At 44.6% G+C, this 20,829-nt stretch overlaps 1 long non-coding RNA gene across 1 annotated transcript in view; it reads right to left on the reverse strand.

Annotated features, from left to right (window-relative positions):
• The window catches only part of LOC148146287 (uncharacterized), a 32,680-nt gene extending 13,900 nt beyond the window's left edge, over nt 1-18,780 (reverse strand). The window contains exons 1-2 of the long non-coding RNA XR_015760802.1: nt 18,718-18,780; nt 6,705-6,790 (exon numbers count right to left, since the gene is read on the reverse strand). This is a non-coding gene — a long non-coding RNA (uncharacterized LOC148146287). The remainder of the gene's footprint in view (nt 1-6,704; nt 6,791-18,717) is intronic.
• Between the last annotated feature and the right edge of the window lie 2,049 nt (nt 18,781-20,829).

Genomic DNA, 20,829 nt, shown 5'->3' on the forward strand with positions numbered 1-20,829 from the left:
GTGCAGGAGGGAGGGACTCCTGTATCTGAATAACTGGGGTTCTTTCTGGGGAAGGTGGGACCTCTATAAATAGGATGGTCTACACCTGAACCTGAGGGGCACCAGTATCCTTGGGGGGAGGTTTGCTTGTGCTCTTTGCGGGGGGGGGGGGGGGGGGTTTAAACTAACTCTGCAGGGGCATGGGAACCTAGACTGTAACTTTAGGGTGCAGGACCTGGAGTGTAGGGAGGTTAGGAACATGACATCAATCTCAAAGGAGGGTGCGTGTAAACAGGAAAGTGGCTTGAAGTGTGTATACTTCAATGCAAGAAATATACGAAACAAGGTAGGTCAACTTGCAGCGTGGGTTGGTACCTGGGATTTCGATGTTGTGGCTATTACGGAGACATGGGTAGAACAGGGACAGGATTGGCTGTTGCAGGTTCCAGTGTTTAAATGTTTTAGTAGGGTCAGAGGTGGGGGTAAAAGAGGGGGAGGTGTGGCATTGCTTGTCAAAGATAGTATTACAGCGGTGGAAAGGACGATGGATGAAGACTCGCCATCTGAGGTAGTTTGGGCTGAGGATAGGAATAGGAAAGGTGAGGTCACCCTGTTAGGAGTTTTCTACAGGCCTCCTAATAGTCCAAGAGACGTGGAAGAAAGGATTGCGAGGATGATTCAGGAGAAGAGTGAAAATAATAGGGTGGTTGTTATGGGGGACTTTAACTTTTCCGATATTGGCTGGGAAAGCTATAGCTCGAGTTCGTTAGATGGGTCGATGTTTGTCCAATGTGTGCAGGAGGGTTTCCTGACACAATATGACGACAGGCCAACAATAGGTGAGGCCATACTGGATTTGGTTCTGGGTAACGAACCAGGCCAGGTGTTAGAATTGGAGGTAGGTGAGCACTTTGGGGACAGTGACCACAATTCGGTGACTTTTACTCTCGTGATGGAGAGGGATAAGTGTGCACTGCAGGGCAAGAGTTATAGCTGGGGGCAGGGAAATTATGATGCGGTGAGTCACGACTTAGGATGCGTGGCTTGGAAAAGTAAGCTTCAAGGGAAGGGCGCAATTGATATGTGGAGCTTGTTCAAGGAGCAACTATTGAATGTCCTTGATAAGTGTGTACCTGTCAGGCAGGGAGGAAAGGGTCGTGTGAAGGAGCCGTGGTTTAATAAGGAATTGGAATCCCTTGTTAAAGGGAAAAGGGTGGCCTATGTAAAGATGAGGTGTGAAGGTTCAATTGGGGCGATTGAGAGTTATAAGGTAGCCAGGAAGGATCTGAAGAGAGCTAAGAGCAGCAAGGAGGGGACATGAAAAGTCCTCAGTTGGTAGTATTAGGGGAAACCCGAAGGCTTTTTATAGGTATGTCAGGATTAAAAGAATGACTAGGGTAGGAATAGGTCCAGTCAAGGATAGTAGTGGGAATTTTGTGTGGAGGCTGAAGAGATTGGGGAGACACTGAATTAATACTTTTCGTCGGTATTCACTCAGGAACAGGACATTGTTGCCGATGTGAATACTGAGTTAGAATTAATTAGAATGGATGGCTTTGAGGTATGTAGGGAAGAGGTGTTGGAAATTCTGGAAAGGGTGAAAATAGATAAGTCCCCTGGGCCTGATGGCATTTATCCTAGGATTCTCTGGGAAGCAAGGGAGGAGATTGCAGAGCCATTGGCCTTGATTTTTATGTCCTCGTTGTCTACAGGAATAGTGCCAGAAGACTGGAGGATAGCAAATGTGGTTCTCTTGTTCAAGAAGGTGAGTAGGGATAACTCTAGTAACTATAAGCCGGTGAGTCTCACTTCTGTTGTGGGCAAAGTCTTAGAGAATTGTAAGGGATAGGATGTCTGAACATCTGGATAGGAATAATGTGATCAAGGATAGTCAGCATGGTTTTGTGAAGGGCAGGTCGTGCCTCACAAACCTTATTGAATTCTTTGAGAAGGTGACTAAGGAGGTGGACGAGGGTAAAGCGGTATATGTGGTGTATATGGATTTTAGTAAGGCGTTTGATAAGGTTCCCCATGGTAGACTACTGCAAAAAATACGGAGGTATGGCATTGAGGGTGAGTTGGAGGTTTGGATTAGGAGTTGGCTGGCTGGAAGAAGACAGAGGGTAGTAGTTGATGGTAAAGGTTCATCTTGGAGTGCAGTTACGAGCGGTGTTCCGTAAGGATCTGTTTTGGGACCATTGCTGTTTGTCATTTTTATAAATGACCTGGAGGAGGGGCTAGAAGGTTGGGTGAGCAAGTTTGCTGATGATACGAAAGTCGGTGGAGTTTTTGACAGTGAAGAAGGATGTGGCAGGTTACAACGGTATATAGATAAGCTGCAGAGCTGGCAGAATGGTGGCAAATGAAGTTCAATGTAGGTAAGTGTAAAGTGCTTCACTTTGGGAAGAGTAACAAGAAGATGGGGTACTGGGCTAATGGTCAGATACTTGGTAGTGTAGATGAAAGTTGCCACCCAGGTAAAGAATCATGTGAAGAAAGCATATGGCGTACTGGCTTTTATTGGTAGAGGAATTGAGTTCCGGAGTCCTGAGGTCATGTTGCAGTTGTATAAGACTCTGGTCCGGCCGTATCTGGAGTATTGTGTGCAGTTGTGGTCGCCATACTACAGGAAGGATGTAGAGGCACTGGAATGGGTGCAGAGGAGGTTTACCAGGATGTTGCCTGGTATGGTAGGAAGATCGTATGAGGAATGGCTGAGGCACTTGGGGCTGTTTTCATTCGAGAAAGGTTTAGGGGTGACTTGATAGAGGTGTTCGAGATGATTAGGGGTTTAGATAGGGTTGACCATGAGAACCTTTTACCACATATGGAGTCAGCTATTACGAGGGGGCATAGCTTTAAATTAAGGGGTGGTAGGTATAGGACAGATGCTAGGGGTAGATTCTTTACTCAGCGAGTCGTGAGTTCATGGAATGCCCTGCCAGTAGGGCCTCTTTATGGGCATTTTAACGGGCATTGGATAGGCATATTGAGGATAGTGGGCTAGTGTAGGTTAGATGGGTTTGGATCGGCGCAACATCGAGTGCCAAAGGGCCTGTACTGCTCTGTATTTTTCTATGTTCTATATTCTATGTAATGTGAATAGCACGCGTCCTTTCCAGGAGGGGGCGCGATCCAAGATGTTAAGAATTTTTTTAAAAAGCTTTTGCACAGACAGTGGTTCATATGTGGAATGAACTTCCAGAGGAAGTGGTGGCTGTGAGTACAATTACAATTTCAGGGTGGCACAGTGGCTAGCACTGCTACCTCACAGCCTGGGGCCGATTCCAGCCTGGGGCAACTGTCTCTGTGGGGCTTGTATGTTCTCCTAGTGTCTGCATGGGTTTCTTCCAGGTGTCAGTTTCCTCCCATAGTCTAAGCATCTGCAGGCTACGTGAATTGGCCATAGTAAATTGCACCGAGTGTTCAGGGATGTGTACGTTGGGTGAATTAGTCAAAGGTGGATGTAGAGTATGGGCATGGAATTCTATGAGAGACATTTGGGGCAGCTACATTATTGTATGGGTGTGGACCAAGTAGAGGCAGGTGAGATTAGTCCAGTTTGGAAAGATAGTAGACATGGATTTGTTGGATCTCAGTGTCTGTTTCTGTGTTGTTTATCTGTATGACTAACTCTCACTATCTGTTAATTCCTGTATTCTCACAACTCCATCACTGTCCCGTCATCCAGCCTTACAACTCTTCCTTATATCTAATTCCTCTCCAGCCTCAAAACCCACACTATCTCTGCTATCACAAACATCTCTATCTCTAACATCCTCCAAACTCACAATCCTCCCGGACTCTTCCAGCCTCATTATTCTCCTACCTCTAATCTCGAGTGTCTCCAAGTTCTGCTATGTGTGCATTTCTTTAATTCCAGCCTTGAGGATACCTCACTTTTATTTCACCCGTGATGATGGCATCATCAAATTCTTGCGCCCAAAGTAGCAGAATTTACTCCAGAACCTCTCCGTCTCTTTCCTCCTAAAAATCGTCAAACAATCATGTCTCATCTGATCTAACATCAACTTCTCAGACCTAATTTTAAATTCGGCACGTCGTATTCCTATATTAGGCATCTCAGTCGTCTGCAACACAGAAAACGTCTCTGTTATCCATCGGGTCTGTCTGTGACAAAAAGAAAACAACCTCTTTACTATCCTAATCTATTTTCTAATATTTGGTCCAAAATTTATCTGTAGTGGCATCGCAAGTGTACACCCAAATACACCTTAAATGCTATTGGGATTTCTGTCTCCCACCCTGAGAGACAGTGAGGTTTAGTGCAACTGTTGCTCTATGATGACATCACCCACAGGAGCACAGAGCAGCTGGGTCTGTGCAAACTAGAGGTTCCCCACACATTGGGAAGTTTGGCAGGGTCCCTAAGACGGGGCACAAGAGATTTACCAGGATGGTTCAGGAATGGGGGATTTTAGTTGCAGGACATCAGCGTTAATAATGCACAAAAATGTTCATCTCCAATAGATGGACTCTCCTTCCCAACCTCTCCCCTTGTCTGGGCTGTGGTAAACATCATGCTAAACCACCAGCAGACATATCTCCCTAATTAGAGAGCAGCCCAATGGTCTGGTTGGACAATGCTGACTTTCCCTTTTACACAGTGATGCCACTGTGCCTAGGGGGTGGAAAGAGAGATTGCTGAAGTTGGTGGATGGGACACCACTCAGGCACAGTGCTTTATCCTGGAGGATGTTCACTTTCTTTAATAGTGTTGGGGGCTGCACTGATGCAGGCAAGTGGAGACTGTTCCAACACAATCCTGATGTGTGCCTTATAGAAAGCAAACAGACATTGGGGAAACACGGGTTTGGGGAAACTGAGATCGTTCTCCTTGTCGCAAAGAAAATTGAGCGGAGCTGTCATAGAGAGTTTCACAAGACATATACATCAAGATGATAAACTTAACACTCGTCAGCTCATCATAAAAGGATTTAAAGGACACATATTGAAGATTTGGGGGAAGACCAACTCAGAGAATGGGATGATTCAAAGGATAACTTTTATGCAGCAAGTGGGAATGAGCTGGAACACAGCACTCTCTCACAATGTGATCATCCAGGTCCTGATGAATTGAGTAATTCTGTCAGAGGTTGACGTTACAGTTACTAAGATGCCCATCTGAATGTCCACCTGTAGTATCCTGTAATACAAGTTTATAAAATCCGTCACTGTCAGTTCAGATTGGAAACTCACACCATCTCCTCCTCCGAGCACAAGATGACTGTACACATCCCCCCTCGTGGAGACCAGCAGTTTGTTCAGAGGGAAATCTATGTGGGTTTGTATGAGTTTCCACCTTGGGACTTCATGTGACTAAACAGGGCAGATCTTTTTCACATGGGACAGAATATTCCAAGATTCAGTGAGATGTGGAGAGCAGGATTTGCTTCCTTTTCTCTCATTCCGTGCTGCCGCTGTGCCTCATCAATAAGATATGGGGGGTGAAAGGCTCATGCATCTTAATGGGCAAGTTATCTCCATTCTGACCAATGGGTAGCAAGCTCCTCCCAGTCATCCCACAGAGTACCCATAAAAACATCGCAACTTTGCACACTTTAGTTAAGGAAACATAACATTTCATCAGAAGCATTTCAGATAAGATTCACTGGATGATCCCTAGCTGGAGGGAGTATCTTTTTAAGAAAAGGCTGGACAAGTTGGGAAACTTCTCACTGGATTTTGGAAAAATGAGAGGTGATCTCATTGAAACATATATTCCAGGTAAATACTGAGGTGGTGTGTCCCACCATGGGGGAGTCTGGAACCAGATTCTGGGTCAGTCACGAATCTAGGTTTCTGTTTCAGATTCGTCAAGTTTAAAGCAACACAAACATGGGTATGAGGTTTCAGTGCAATGGAGCTGGGGTGAGGTGGAGACAAGCAACATTTTAGAGATTGGAATTCCTGATGTTTGTGATGACTGATCAGAAGGTCACCTTGGGGTCAGAAATGAGAGCAATATTGTGAAGTGTGTAGTTCTGCCTCAGACAGTTCTCAGTGAGAGGGAGGGGCTCATAAGTGTGGGGAAAGTAATTTGTAATAGCAACTGAAGAGGGAAGTTGCTGGGCAGGGGAGGGGGATTTGAGAGGGAAGGAGCTGGGGTGGGTGAGGCGGAAGTTGAGAGATGAAGTGCTGGGGTGGGAGGGGGACATTGAGGTGGAAGTTGCTATGGTGGGGATGGGGATTTTGAGAGGGAAGATGCTGGGGTGTGGAATGGGGATGTTGAGAGAGAAGGTGCTGGGTATGGGGAGGGTTATGTTGAGAGAGAAGGTGCTGTAGTGGGAAGGAGGGATGTTTAGAGGGAAGATTCTGGAGTGGGGAGGGGAATGGGTGAGAGGGAAATTGATGGGGTGGGAGTGTGGTATGTTGTGAGGAGTGGGGCTTAGGTGAGTAGGGGGCTGTTCAGAGGGAAAGGTACTGGGGTTGGGGAATGGGATGTTGAGAAGGATGTTGCTGGGGTTGGGGATGGAGTTATTGAGGGCGAAGGGGCTGTGGTTTGGGAAGGGAATGTTGAGTGGTAAGGTGGTAGGGTAGGGAAGGCGATTTTCAGAGGCAAGATGCTGTGCTGGGGAGGGGGATGTTGAGAGGGAAGGTGCTAGGGTGGGGAGGGGATGTTAAGGGGGAAGAGCTGGGATGAGCTTTCCTCACAAAAACATTAAACAATCATGTATCATTCTTTCTAATATCCCCTCCCTTACCTGGTTCCAAATGTGGCGTGACATATTCCTATATTAATTGTCTTGAATTCCTTCAGTACAGAAAAAGGCTCTGTGGTCCATTGGATCTGTGCCATAAAGGAAACTACCAGATAAGTATTCTGATCCCATTTTCCAGCGCATAGCCCATAGGCGTATCTGCCTTGGCATTGCAAGAGTATATCTAAATACATCTTAAATATTGTTGGGATTTTTGTGTCTCCCACCCTTATAGACAGTGAGATTTAGTGCAACCATTGCTCTACGACGACATCACCCACAGCAATACAGAGTAGCTAGGTCTGTGTAAACCAGAGATTCCCCACACATTGGGAAGGATGGCAGGGTTCCTGAGAGGGGGTACAAAAGATTTACCAGGATGGTTCAAGTAATGACGTTTTTCGTTGCATGATTAGGGTTTTTTTACATGAGTCAGTGACACTGCGCCTGCATGGCTCTTGGTCACGTGTTGTCCACACCAACTCACATCCTTTGGGCCTTGAGCTACCATCAATCAGCCGGGCCCTGTTGTGAGGTGAGTGGTGGAATCCTCCCTCTCTCTGCCCTGGTATGAACTTCATCATTCACAGTAAATGGGGCAGTATCACAGAACACAAGGGCTGGGGGCAATTCAGATCATTGGGGCTGTGCTCTCTCCCTCTGGAGATGCTGGAAATCTGTCCCAATCCCTCTCCTTATTGTCCATATCCCTCCAAATCTTTCCTCAATAAGTTAAATTCCAAACCATTTTAAGAATAACTTCTGAATCTGCATGCAGCTGCCTTTCAAACTGTTCCCGATGCTCAGAACTAACCAAGTAAAATAATCTTCACATTAGGTTAAAGGGGTAAAGGTAGGGGTATGGGTGGGTTGCGCTTCGGCGGGTCGGTGTGGACTTGTTGGGCCGAAGGGCCTGTTTCCACACTGTAAGTAATCTAATCTAATCTAAAAAAAAAAAAAAAATTTTCACCCTGCATGTTTTGCCAATTTTATTAGTTACTAAAAGTTGTGACAGTGTTAAATGATTTATATCTCGGTCTCTCTGTAAATTAAGTATCTTGGAAACAAATCTGCTCCTGTTCGAAATCACTGCTTAAACATTTCAGCTTGAAGAAGAATTATCAGACGTTTTGCTACCTCTCCATAAAATAAAAGGAAATCTATTTTAATTTATTAGTTTCACAAACAAAGACTAAAATATAATGCTGAAATATTGAACACATTTACTGCACTAGAAAATAGACAGGCAGAAGGGCTCAGAAAAGGGGTGAACTTTAAGAATGCAAAAGATATTGACACCTGGGGTCAGCAAATGATAACACGATGCTGTAAGACAATTAAGAACATTTGGCTTAGTATCGGTGTATCTGTGTGAACAGGACACCAAGTGATAACATTGACAGGCATTTCCTTGTGAAAGTAATGACAGTGTTTGAATCTGACCCTGAAACGAAAATCGGTACTATCAAATGCGTTGTAATTAACGGTCAGACGCTGCCGATTATAATGGATTCTTATTAGCCCTTGCAAGCGGGGCTGTCACAGAGAGAAAATAAATGTTTGCTTGAGAGTTCAAAAGGACACGAGAGAGGGAGAGAGACCATTTTAGTACTGAGGCTGTTGAACGCAGTCGTATATTAACTCTTAGTGCTCATCTGTTATAGATTGAATTTAATTGCACTTTGAGTCTTTTTGATGATTTTGAGTAGCAATTACTCGTTATGAAATGCAAACTCTGTAAAAGGAAACATTGATAAAGCTTTAACTTACTTACTGTTTTTACAGACCTTACAGACTGCTGCACTGTCAATTCTAACTAATCAGATCTAAAAAAAACCTTCAAAAAAGTACGATTTGTTTCCCCAAACAGATTATTCTCGCTAGATTTTTGAAGAAGTCTTTGGAGATGTCTTAATTCATTTCCTCAAATTACAAACATAGAAGGAGATCTTTATTTTTAACATCATTATCAGGGGAGGGGATCACCTAAAAGGTATTGTCACCTGGAGGAGTAATCTGGACACCCAGGTAATGTTCTGGGGTCCTGGACTTAAATTCGACCATGGCAAATAGTGGCAATTGAATTCAATAAAATCTGTAATGAAAAGTTTAATGATGGCCATAAAACCATTGTCGATTGTTCGGAAACACCCATCTGGTTCACTAAAGTCCTTTAGGGAAGGAAACTGCTATCCTTACCTGCTCTGGCCTACGTGAGACTCCACACGCACAGCAATGCGGCTGACTCTCATTGCCCTCTGGGTTATAAAGCATGGACAATGAATGCTGGCCTGGTCAGTGACACCCACATCCTCTGAATATTCACAAGGAAAACTGAAATCGTGGAAGACAGCTTTGTTTTTGAAATGCTGTGCTCACAGAGGCTTTCAAATAAACAACAAAAAATCACCTTGTTCGATGGCACTATAGACCCTGCAATAATCAGAGGGAACTTGTGGAACAATGTACAGAGAGAACTCAGGAATATGGCAGAATAATAAGTTTGTAATAGTAGTGAATTAAATTTTCCAAATATTGACTGGGACTACTATAGTGTGAAAGATTTAATTGGTGACGAAGTTATGTTCTTAAATGAGTTCAAGAACATTTTCTTTATCAATATGTAAATGTTCCTGTCAGAGAAGGAGCGAAACCTGACTTTTTCTCAGTTAATAAGCAGGGTAAGTAATTGAAGTGAGAGCAGGGGAACACTTTGGGTGGGACGAAATTGTCGGCTCCTTTTGGAAAGATTTGTACAATCAAAAATGGCGTCTGAGTTGTCTGATGACTGGAGAGCGGCCAATGTTGTACCGTTGTCTGTGAAGTAATATAAGCAGAAGCCTGGGAACGAGAGGCCTGTGAGTCTGACTTTAGTGATGGGTAAGTTGCTGCAAGTGATTCTGATGGATAGGATACATTTATTTGGAGAGATATGGAATGATCAGTGATAGTCAGAATTGAAATAGTAGGCGAGAGAGAAATAGTGGAGGGTTGTTTTTCAGACTAAAGGCTTGTGACTAGTGGTGTTCCACAGGAATCAGTGCTGGGTCCACTTTTATTTGCCATTCATATGAATGATTTCAATGAGAATATGGAAAGTTTGGGTTGTAAGTCTGTGGGTGACACGAAAAATGATGTTAAAGTGGAAAACAACAAAGGTTTTGTACGATTCCAAAGAGATCTTGATCAACTGGGTGAATGGCTGAAGAGTGGCAGATGGAGTTTAAATTGAATAAATGCAAGATATTACATTTTCATAAAACAAATAAGGGCAGGAATTACACATTGAAGGTCAGGCCTTGAGAAGTGATAAAGAACAAAGAGTCTTAAGGGTTCAGGTTTTTGAAATTTGTGTCATATGTAGACAGGGTGGTTAAGAAGGTGTTTAGCACATTTGCCTTAATTTCTCAGATCTTTGAGTATAAGAGTTGGGACGTTATGTTGAGACTGTACAGGATGTTGGGGAGGTCTCTTCTGGATTACTGTGCCCATTTCTGGTTGTGCCGGTCTAGGAGGGATATCATTAAATTGGATTGGATTCAGAAGACATTTAACAGGATGGTGATGGTGATGGTAATGGATGGTTGCGGTTATAAGGAGACACAGGGACTTCTTTTCACTGGAGTGTCGGAGGTTGAGGGGTAACCTCATTAGAGGCCCTTTCCAGCAGGGGATGCAATTCAAGAGAGGGCTGCATAACATTACAGATGAGGGGAGAAAAGGCTTTAAAAAGACATTGGAGATTTTTTTTTTAACACTGAGTTGGTTAATGTGTTGAATGAACTTCCAGAGGAGTGGTAGATGTGAATACAATTACAACTGCTGGGGAGCACGGTGGCTCACAACACAGGGATTCGCGTTCAATTCCAGCCTCCAGCGACTCTCTGCGTGAACTTTGCACATTATCCCCGTGTCTGTGTGGGTTTCCTCCCACGAGTAAATTGGCCATGCTAAATCGCCTACACTGTTCAGAGATGCGTATGTTGGGTGCATTAGTGTGGGGTAAACGTAGGGGAATGGGTGTGGGTGGATATGTTGGGCAAATGGCCAGTTTCCACCCTGTAGGGATTCTACGAGAAAGTCATTTAGACAGGTATCTAATAGGAAATTCTGGATCAGTGGTGCTGGAAGAGCACAGCAATTCAGGCAGCATCCAACGAGCAGCAAAATCGACGTTTCGGGCAAATGCCCTTCATCAGGAATAAAGGCAGAGAGCCTGAAGCGTGGAGAGATAAGCTAGAGGAGGGTGGGGGTGGGGAGAAATTAGCATAGAGCACAATAGGTGAGTGAGGGAGGAGATGAAGGTGATAGGTCAGGGAGGAGAGGATGGAGTGGATAGGTGGAAAAGGAGCTAGGCAGGTCGGACAAGTCCGGACAAGTCAAGGGGACAGTGCGGAGCTGGAAGTTTGAAACTAGGATGAGGTGGGGGAAAGGGAAATGAGGAAGCTGTTGAAGTCCACATTGATGCCCTGGGGTTGAAGTGTTCCGAGGCGGAAGATGAGGCTTTCTTCCTCCAGGCGTCTGGTGGTGAGGGAGCGGCGGTGAAGGAGGCCCAGGACCTCCATGTCCTCGGCAGAGTGGAAGGGGGAGTTGAAATGTTGGGCCACGGGGTGGTTTGGTTGATTGGTGCGGGTGTCTCGGAGATGTTCCCTAAAGCGCTCTGCTAGGAGGCGCCCAGTCTCCCCAATGTAGAGGAGACCACATCGGGAGCAACGGATACAATAAATGATATTAGTGGATGTGCAGGTAAAACTTTGATGGATGTGGAAGGCTCCTTTAGGGCCTTGGATAGAGGTGAGGGAGGAGGTGTGGGCACAGGATCAGAACTACCCCTAATTCTAATCCCCTCCAGTCTCTCAAATCTCTACTACATGTGCCTTTCTTTGACTCCACCCTTCAGGAGAGTCCATTTTTATTCCTCACTTGATGACGGCCCTTTCAGATTCCTGCACCGAGCTCCAGAAGTTCCTCATAAATCTCTCTCTCACTTTCCTCCCAAACACATAGACCTATCATGTGCATTCTGTTCTAATATCGCCTTTTCTGGCCTAGTTTCAAATGTGGCCTGTCATATTCCTACATTAAGTATCTAGAGGTTTACAGCACAGATAAAAGGCTCTGTGGTCCATTGAGTCTGTGCCAGTAAAGAAATCTACCACTTAACTATCCTAATCCATTTTTCAATACTTGGTCCATCGCGTTATCTGTCTTGGCATTGCAAGCGTGCACCTAAATATGTCTTAAATGCTATTGGCAATTCTGTGTCTCCCACTCTTCAAAAAAAATGAGGTTTAGTGCAACTGTTGCTCAATGATGACATCACCCACAAGAACAAAGAGCAGCTGGGTCAGTGCAAACCAGAGATCGCCCACACATTGGGAAGGATGGCAGGGTCCCTGAGAGGGCGCACAGGAGATTGACCAGGATGGTTCAAGGAATGGGGGATTTTAGTGGAGTGTTTTGGATATTCTTTTTCATTATTCATTGGTATGATATAGTTGTTGCTGATACATAGATAATATCGATCTACAATAGATGGACTCTCCTTCTCAACCTTTCTCTTTGTCTGGACTGTGGTAACCTTCAGGTCATACCACCACCCTACATCTCTCCATAACGAGAGAGCGGTCGTAAGACCTACTAGGACAATGCTGACTTTACCTTTTCCACAGTGTCACTGTGCCTCAGGGGTGGAGAGAGAGAATGCTGAAGTTCGTGGCTGGGACGCCACTCAAGCACAGTGCTTTGTCCTGGAGGATGTTCACTTTCTTTAATATTGTTGGGGTTGCACTGATGCAGGCAAGTGGAGACTGTTCCAACACAATCCTGAGGTGAATCTTATAGAGACAAAGAGACATTGGGCAATCAGGGGTTTGGGGAAATAGATTGTTCTCCTTGTAGCAAATGAACTTGATGGGAGCTGTGAGAGAGGGGTTCACAAAAGTTACACGTTATAATAATAAACCTTACACCCATCAGTTCAATATACAAGGGTTAGAGGACACATTGATGATTTGGGGAGATCTATTAAGAGAATGGGCTGATTCAGAAGGGAACTTTTATGCAGAAATCGGGTTCGAGCTGGAACATAATCCTCACACACAATGCAAATATCCAGGCCCTGATGAATTCTGTAATTCTGTCAGGGTTTGGCATTACAATTACTGAGATTACCATCTGAATGCCTACCTGTAGTATCCTGTAATACAAGTTTATAAAGTCTGTCACTGTCAGTTCATATTAGAAACTCACACCATCCCCTCCTCCTGTCCCAGGATGACTGTACACATTACCCTCGTGGAGACCAGCAGTCAATTCAGGGGTAAATCTATGTGGGTTTCTAGTAGTTTCCACCTTGGGACTTCAGGTGACTGAACAGGACAGATATTTGGCACATGGGACAGAATGTTCCCAGTGTTAGTGAGATGTCGAGAGCAGGATTTGCTTCCTTTTCTTTCCTTCCGTGCTGCCACTGTGCCTCGTCAATAAGACATGGGGTGTGAAAGGCTCATGCAGCTTGATGGGCAAGTTGTGTCCATTCTGACCAATGGGCAGCAAGCTCCTCCCAGTCATCCCACAGAGTATCCCTAAAAACAACGCAACTTTGCACACTTCCCAGTGCTCCCAGTAAATGTTTAGAAGAATGGGGGTGGGGGGAGGGGAATCTCCTCGAAAAGGCATAGCTGTAAAGTTCTCAGAGGATTGTGAAGAGAGAGAGATGCACAGGAGATGTGGGAAACAAGTTGTCAGATGGAGTATAATTTGGCAAAAAGGGAAATTGGTCATTTTGGAGGACACAATAAAAGAAGAGTGCTATTTAAACGGTGGAAACTGTAGAAAGCTGCACCACAAAGGGAGCTGGGTGAAATTGTGAGGAAACACAGAAAGCCAGCACACAGTTACAACAGGTCATTAGGAAGGGGAATGGAATGTTTTGTTTCAAGGGTTTTCAGTATGAGAGTTTGGAGTAACCTGAGAGTAACTTTATGCAGTGCTGGTGAGAGCACCGTATCTGGAGTAATGAGAGCAGTTTTGGTCCCTTTAGATAAGGAAATGTGTCACTTTATTGGAGGCATTTCAGGCAAGGTTCACTGGGATGATCCCTGGTTTGGAGGGATTATTTTTTAAGCAAAGGCTGAACAAGTTGGGTATCTACTCACTTCATTCTGGAGAATGAGAGGTGATCTTGTTGAAACATCTGGGATTCCTAAGGTGTTTGACAGGATAGAAACTGCGAGGATGTGTCTGAGAGTAAATACTGGGAGGGGAGTCTGGAACCAGATTCTGTGTCAGTTACTGAATCAAGGTTTCTGTTTCAGATTCGTCAAGTTTAAGGCAACACATAGTCGGATAACGGATTTCAGTAGCAATGGAGCTGGGGTGAGGTGGAGACAAGCAACGTTTTAGAGACTGGAATTTCTGGTGTTTGGGATTGTGTAGATGTCTGATCAGAAGGTCACCTTGGGGTCATATATGACAGCAGGATTGTGAAGAGTGTGGTTCTGCCTCAGATAGTTCCTAGGGAGAGCGATAGGCACAGCAGTAAGGGAAAGTTATTTGAAATAGCAACTGAAGGCAATGGGTTTAACCATTGCAACTTTTCATTTGAGGAAAGTGTAGCGAATCGAGTAGTGGGAACGTGGTAAGCAGTTTGATAACAGAGTATCAATGGAGCAATGGAGAGGGATGATGGGGAGGGAGAGCTGAGCATTGTCAGTGTAAATGTGAAGGCCAACACTGTGCTTTTGTATGATGTCACCTCCTGGCAGTATGTAGGAAAGATACAGGAGGAGCCAAGGATAGAGGTACATCAAATACAATGAATTTTGAAAGGGAGAGTGGAGATGGAACAGAATTTTCCAACGATGGTGAGGTCAAATATTAGTTTTTAGCAGAATGAAAGAGAAGGACATAACCAGAAAAGACAAACACAAAAAGGAATAATATCTGTGAATTGGCGAGGCGGAGTGATGAGGAGGAGGAAGAAACAGAGATGTAATGTTCGGAATTTAAAGAGACTAGGGTAAAAGGTCAAGATGAGCCCTGATAAGGCTTGACAAGAAACTGGAGAAAGATGTAATTTTGGGACAAAAACCAGGAACACCACGTGAGATAGGCACACTGCTGTGCCTATCCCTCTCCCTGGGAACTATCTGAGGCAGAACCACACTCTTCACAATCCTGCTGTCATATATGACCCCAAGGTGACCTTCTGATCAGACATCTACACAATCCCAAACACCAGAAATTCCAGTCTCTAAAACGTTGCTTGTCTCCACCTCACCCCAGCTCCATTGCTACTGAAAACCATTATCCGAGATAGTTTGGCTCCGTGTGCTAGTGGGAGGGAGAGAAGCAGCAGAGGTGGCTGATCGGATTGTCTCAGTCTTAGTGAAAGAGAAACTCAATGTGCTCCTTGCTCTTGATGTTGGAGGGAAGGATGAAGGAGTCAGGATGATGGGCAGTGTTTACAAAGAAACAAAACCAGGGTTAGTGATATTTAATTTGTGTGAACAAACCTGATGTATTTAACTTTTATTCAGAATATTAAAATGTACAACTGAAGTCCTGGTTCGAATCCTAGCTCGGCAGATGGTGGAATCTGAATTCAAGTAAAATTTAACTGGAATTAGGAATCTCCTGATCTCCGCGGAACCATCGTCAATGGCGGAAAAAATCCTGCCAACCTGACAGTCGCCCAACAAGCTACTCACTGTATAAATCACTGCAAAGTCTCAACAAAAGAATTAAATTGGATGGACCCACTCGGCATCTAACAAGGCATTAGGAAATATAACCACAGAATCAGCCCTCTTGACCGTGCAACATCCTCCAGACTACCATCTGTTTTTTTTTTGTGCCAAAATGTGGAGAGCTGTCTCACAGACTAGTCAATGAACAGCCTGACAAAGTCATACTCATGGAATCATCCGTTACAGACAATGACCAGACACGGTCATCACCATCCCTCGATATCGAGATTGTGGTGATGGAAAAGCACAACAGGTCAGGCAGCATCCGAGGAGCAGGAGAATCGATGTTTCGAGCCTAAGCCCTTCATCAGCCTGACCTGCTGTGCTTTTCCAGCACCACATTCTCGACTCTCATTTCCAGCACCTGCAATCTTCACTTTCTCCTGAAATCTCTGAATATGTCCTGTCCCACCAGCAGGAGAGACCAGGCAGAGGTGATGGCACAGTGGTGTACACACAGGAACCATTTGCCCTGGGAGTACTTAGCATTGACTTTGGACACCAGAAGGTCTCATGGCTCCTGCTGATTATTACGTACCGTGCTCCCACAGCTATTGAATCAGTGCTCCTCCATGTTGAACAATACTTGGAGGAAGCACTGAGGCAGTAAAATGGTGTCACAAGTACTCTAGATACAGGATTTCAATGTCCTCCACCAAGAGTAACTCAGCAGCAGGATTACTGACTGAGTTGGTAGGGTCCTTAAATTTGAGAGTACTCTCCATAGTACCACTTGTTGAGTGGTACTATCACCGTGATAATTGGGACAGACTTCGAACAGATGTAGGAACTCAAACTGGATACCTGTGAGGCACTGTGGGACATCAACAGCAGCAGAACTGTACTCCAGCACAAACTGTAATCTCATGTGTTTGTAAATCCCGCACTCACACATCAGAATTGACAAAAAAGGAGGGCATGGCATGAGCAGCACCAGGCAGACCTAAACATGAAGTGCCAAACTGGTGAAGCTACCAAACAGGACCATCTGCATATCAAACAGCATCAGCAACAAGTGATAGAGCGAAGCGATCCCACATCCAATGGATCAGATCGGAGCTCTGCAGTTGTGTCACACCCAGTTGTGAATGGTAATGAACAATAAAACAACTTGTTGCAGGAAGCACTACAGATATCCCCACCCTTACTGATGGAGGGGTCTCACACATCCATGCAAAAGATAAGATGACAGCATTTGCAGTAATTTTCAGCCAGATGCAAAATGAGATGATCCATCTCAGCCTTCTCCAGTGATTCCCTACGACACAGATGTGAGCTTTAAGCCAGTTCAATTTAGTTTGAGTAATATCAAGTATGGACAAATAGTGTAAAGGCTATGGGTCCTGCTAACATTCTGGCAATAATACTGATGGCTTGTGCTCCAGAACTTGCCTCCCACCAAGCCACCTACCGCTCCAGCACTGGCGTCGACCGACAATGTGGAACATTGCCCAGGGATGTTCAACACAAAATCACAGGTCAAATCCAACCGAGAAAATTTCCGTCTGTCAGTCCACACTCGATCAGCAGTAAAGTGATAGAAAATGTCATTAACAGGGCTATCAATCAGCAGGTGCTCAGCAACAGCCAGCTGAGCGACACTCATTTTAGGCTCCACCAGGACCACTCAGCTCCCGATTGTGTTACAGCCCTGATTCTTAACCTGACAACCAGCTGAATCCCAGAGATGGAGTGAAGTTGACACCCAGTCACACTCCAACACCACTATTTCCAGCTGATTACACCCTCATCTCAGCTAATATACTGAAACTCTCATCCATTGTGTGTTATCTCCAGACTTAAAGATCCAAACACACTCCTGGCCAGCCTCCCAAATTCAACCTCCCTATAATCTCAAGAAAATCCAAAACTGTCGCCCACGTGCTCACTTCTCCCCAAACATGTTAATCCAACCTATTCATAAGCAACATCATATTAATAAGCAACAACAATTTAAAATTCTCACTCTTGACTTTTTTCCTGGCTGTGATCATCCCTCACTCCCCGCACCACACACCCTTTGAGACCTCGACAACCCATTTTCTTCGAGGCTCCCAGTGTTTGAGAGAAGATCTGTAGCTCGGGTGCTCGTTGCTGTGGTTCTGTTCGCCGAGCTGGAAGTTTTTGTTGCAAATGTTTCGTCCCCTGTCTAGGTGACATCCTCAGTGCTTGGGAGCCTCCTGTGAAGCGCTTCTGTGGTGTTTCCTCCGGCATTTATAGTGGCCTGTCCCTGCCCCTTCCGGTTGTCAGTTTCAGCTGTCCGCTGTAGTGGCTGGTATATTGGGTCCAGGTCTATGTGTTTGTTGATGGAGTTTGTGGATGAGTGCCAAGCTTCTAGGAATTCCCTGGCTGTTCTTTGTTTCGCTTGCCCTATATTGGTAGTGTTGTCCCAGTCAAATTCATGTTGCTTGTCGTCTGCGTGTGTGGCTACTAAGGATAGCTGGTCGTGTCGTTTCGTGGCTAGTTGATGTTCGTGGATGCGGATCGTTAGCTGTCTTCCTGTTTGTCCTATACATGACCAAACCGATACCCAGCATGAGCAAAACTAATTTAGTGTACAAAATCCCATGCAAGGACTGCACAAAACACTATATAGGACAAACAGGAAGACAGCTAACGATCCGCATTCATGAACATCAACTCGCCACGAAACGCCTCCCATTATAGGGCAAGCCAAACAAAGAACAGCCAGGGAATTCCTAGAAGCATGGCACTCATCCACAACCTCCATCAACAAACACATCGACCTGGACCCAATATACCGGCCACTACAGCGGACAGCTGAAACTGACAACCGGAAGCGGCAGGGACAGGCCACTATAAATGCCGGAGCAAACACCACAGAAGCGCTTCACAGGAGGCTCCCAAGCACTGAGGATGTCACCTAGACAGGGGACGAAACGTTTGCAACAAACACTTCCAGCTCGGTGAACAGAACCACATCAGACTCCCAATAATTTGTTACTTCATTGCTTCATCTGTCTGGCTGTTTCCACATTTGCTAAAGCAACATTGTCTGGAATTCTCAACTAAAACCTCATAGGTCTGTTTTTCATCTTTAAGACATTCATCAAAACCTGCTTTTTGGCAATGCTTTTGGTCACCTGACCTAATATATTCATCTCTGGCTTTATGTCTAAAGTTCTCAATAATATTTTTTATGAAATTATAAGCATGATAATAATAAGACAAACCGTTGTTGATTTAGACATTATCTTCAAATTTTTACTGTTGCTGAATGAATAATCTTTAATGTCTCTTACCTCGCCACATTGTGGGAACACCTATACCATACCAGCTGCAGCTATACAAGAAAGTTAAACATCACCCTCTCCACGGGCAACAGGGCTTTGGCATTGATCACTGGTATCTGTGGAAGGAGAAACACAGTTGATGTTTCAGGGAGTGCAATATAGATTAGAGGGAATGAAAATGGTGCAGAATTTGATAGTCAGAAATGGAAGGAAAATGCACTTACTTATTTGGAAAAATAATTCTTGACTGTCAAAGATATTCTAGAAAAAAATAATCTGGTAATAGAGCAGCACATGGTCAGTGTCTGGGCTGCAGTGAAAAACTCATTTACAAAGGGTCTATAAAAGTAATATTACAGTACAAAACAGACCAAAATACATCCATGGTTCCAGACCGAGGAAGCTACGACGAAGTGGTCATGTTGGATCCCAGAAGTGAATCAGAGCAGTGTGAGCTGCTATGATCACAATGACTCTCTCCCAGGGAAAGGCTGCACATGCGCATGGCTGCACCTTGCCCCCTACAAAGATGGCGGCCGCGCACGTGTTCAGTGAATCGTTGCCCCGAATAAAGATGTCAGCGCCCTGAGGCAATTCCCCGTTTACTGAAAACACGGGACTGGGACGTTCAAATGTGCGTTTTGCGACGCGCACAACATGTTTGCAAAACCTCTCTGTTCATAGCAACACAGTTTTCCTCCGGTTTCCCTCTGTTTATTTCTTTCCTTAACGTATCATTTCGCTCCATAACTTCCCGAGCATTCATTTCAGCGACTCTGCACCGCGCGCGAGGGTGATCACGTGGTTTAGTCTAGTTCCGCCCCTCATTCACTTTGATTGGTTGGACCCCAAACCGCCCCGCCAGGTCGTCCAGCTCCGCCAACGTCCTTTCATTGGTCCGGTGTTGACATCAAACACCCGGGGTACGTTTGTTAGCTAGAGTATGCGCAGTACGTCCTGTTTTTGCTGAGATGTTGGGTCATGTGATGGGAGAGTTTACTGAGTGTAAGAATTCCCTTTGTGTGAGCTCTGCAGTAGATTTCCTTTATTCATGGAGGGATTACCTTCCTACTCATGACTGCATAGCTGTGATTGATGAATCAGTGCCATCTGAATCAGTACATAAACACCTCATTTTCACTCCTTTTCACAACATCTGAGATCTTTAGCACATTGTATCACGGTCTACTTTGGAGCCAAAAAGCATGAAATGGAGCCTCAAGGAATTGAAGCAATAGTAGGGCATTGTGAGAAACAAAAGCTCACTCACTTTAATAATTTCAGTTCGAGACAAATATCTGAATCCGCCATTTATTTATACACCTATAGATGGGTGCCCTGTCTCAATACCAGGTAAGGTAATGACAAAATGCACACTAAATCCAACAAACTCTCGAAATTTATACAGTTTGAATCCCCATATTTTTCCTTATTCCATTGTCTGTTCCCTGCTTCGCTTACGTCACTCATTTCCTTAAGACTGATCACAAAACTTCTGTTTATCCTGTTTTGTCCGTGACAAACTCTTATCTCTGACTCCCATAAGGGTGTTTGACGTCAGTCTATTATAGATTATTGATTAGGCATATCTTTTCTTCTATCAGCATCTATTTCCATCCAGAGGCCACTTTGACCTCTTTGATTAGGGTTTGTTCCTGTGTCCCCGTGTAAGGGGGAAACAGATGCTTTCCTGTTTGCCCATATATCCACCATTGTTCTGTATTCATGTCTCATGCTTTCTTTTTGCTGAATATGTATTTTCTCATTCCTATTCTGTATCAGAATTTATACTTGCAGAAAAAACATTAATTCATTTATATCCCACAATTTCCCCTTTTTCTTTTCATTACTATCTGTTATCTTCTGCATTTTTGTCTCTTTTTTTTTTAAACATTGTTCCCAAAATTCGCAAGCATCATTTCAGAGATTTCATCCAACTTAGTCTCACTCATCTCCTTATTATTTAGTTGATAAAGTTGCTCTGTCTGATTCCCCTCAGGGGCATTCGTTTCATCAAAGCTGTTTCAATCAGCCTCTGGGTGAGCCCTCGTATACAGGGTATGACACAACAGCCAATGGCCACCAATACCCCGACTACTACTATCAGGGAAGTAAGGATAA

Source organism: Chiloscyllium plagiosum, unplaced genomic scaffold (genome assembly GCF_037043375.1).
Source record: "Chiloscyllium plagiosum isolate Xiang-an unplaced genomic scaffold, Cpla_swu_hap1 HiC_scaffold_21, whole genome shotgun sequence".
NCBI classification, from domain to species: domain Eukaryota; kingdom Metazoa; phylum Chordata; class Chondrichthyes; order Orectolobiformes; family Hemiscylliidae; genus Chiloscyllium; species Chiloscyllium plagiosum.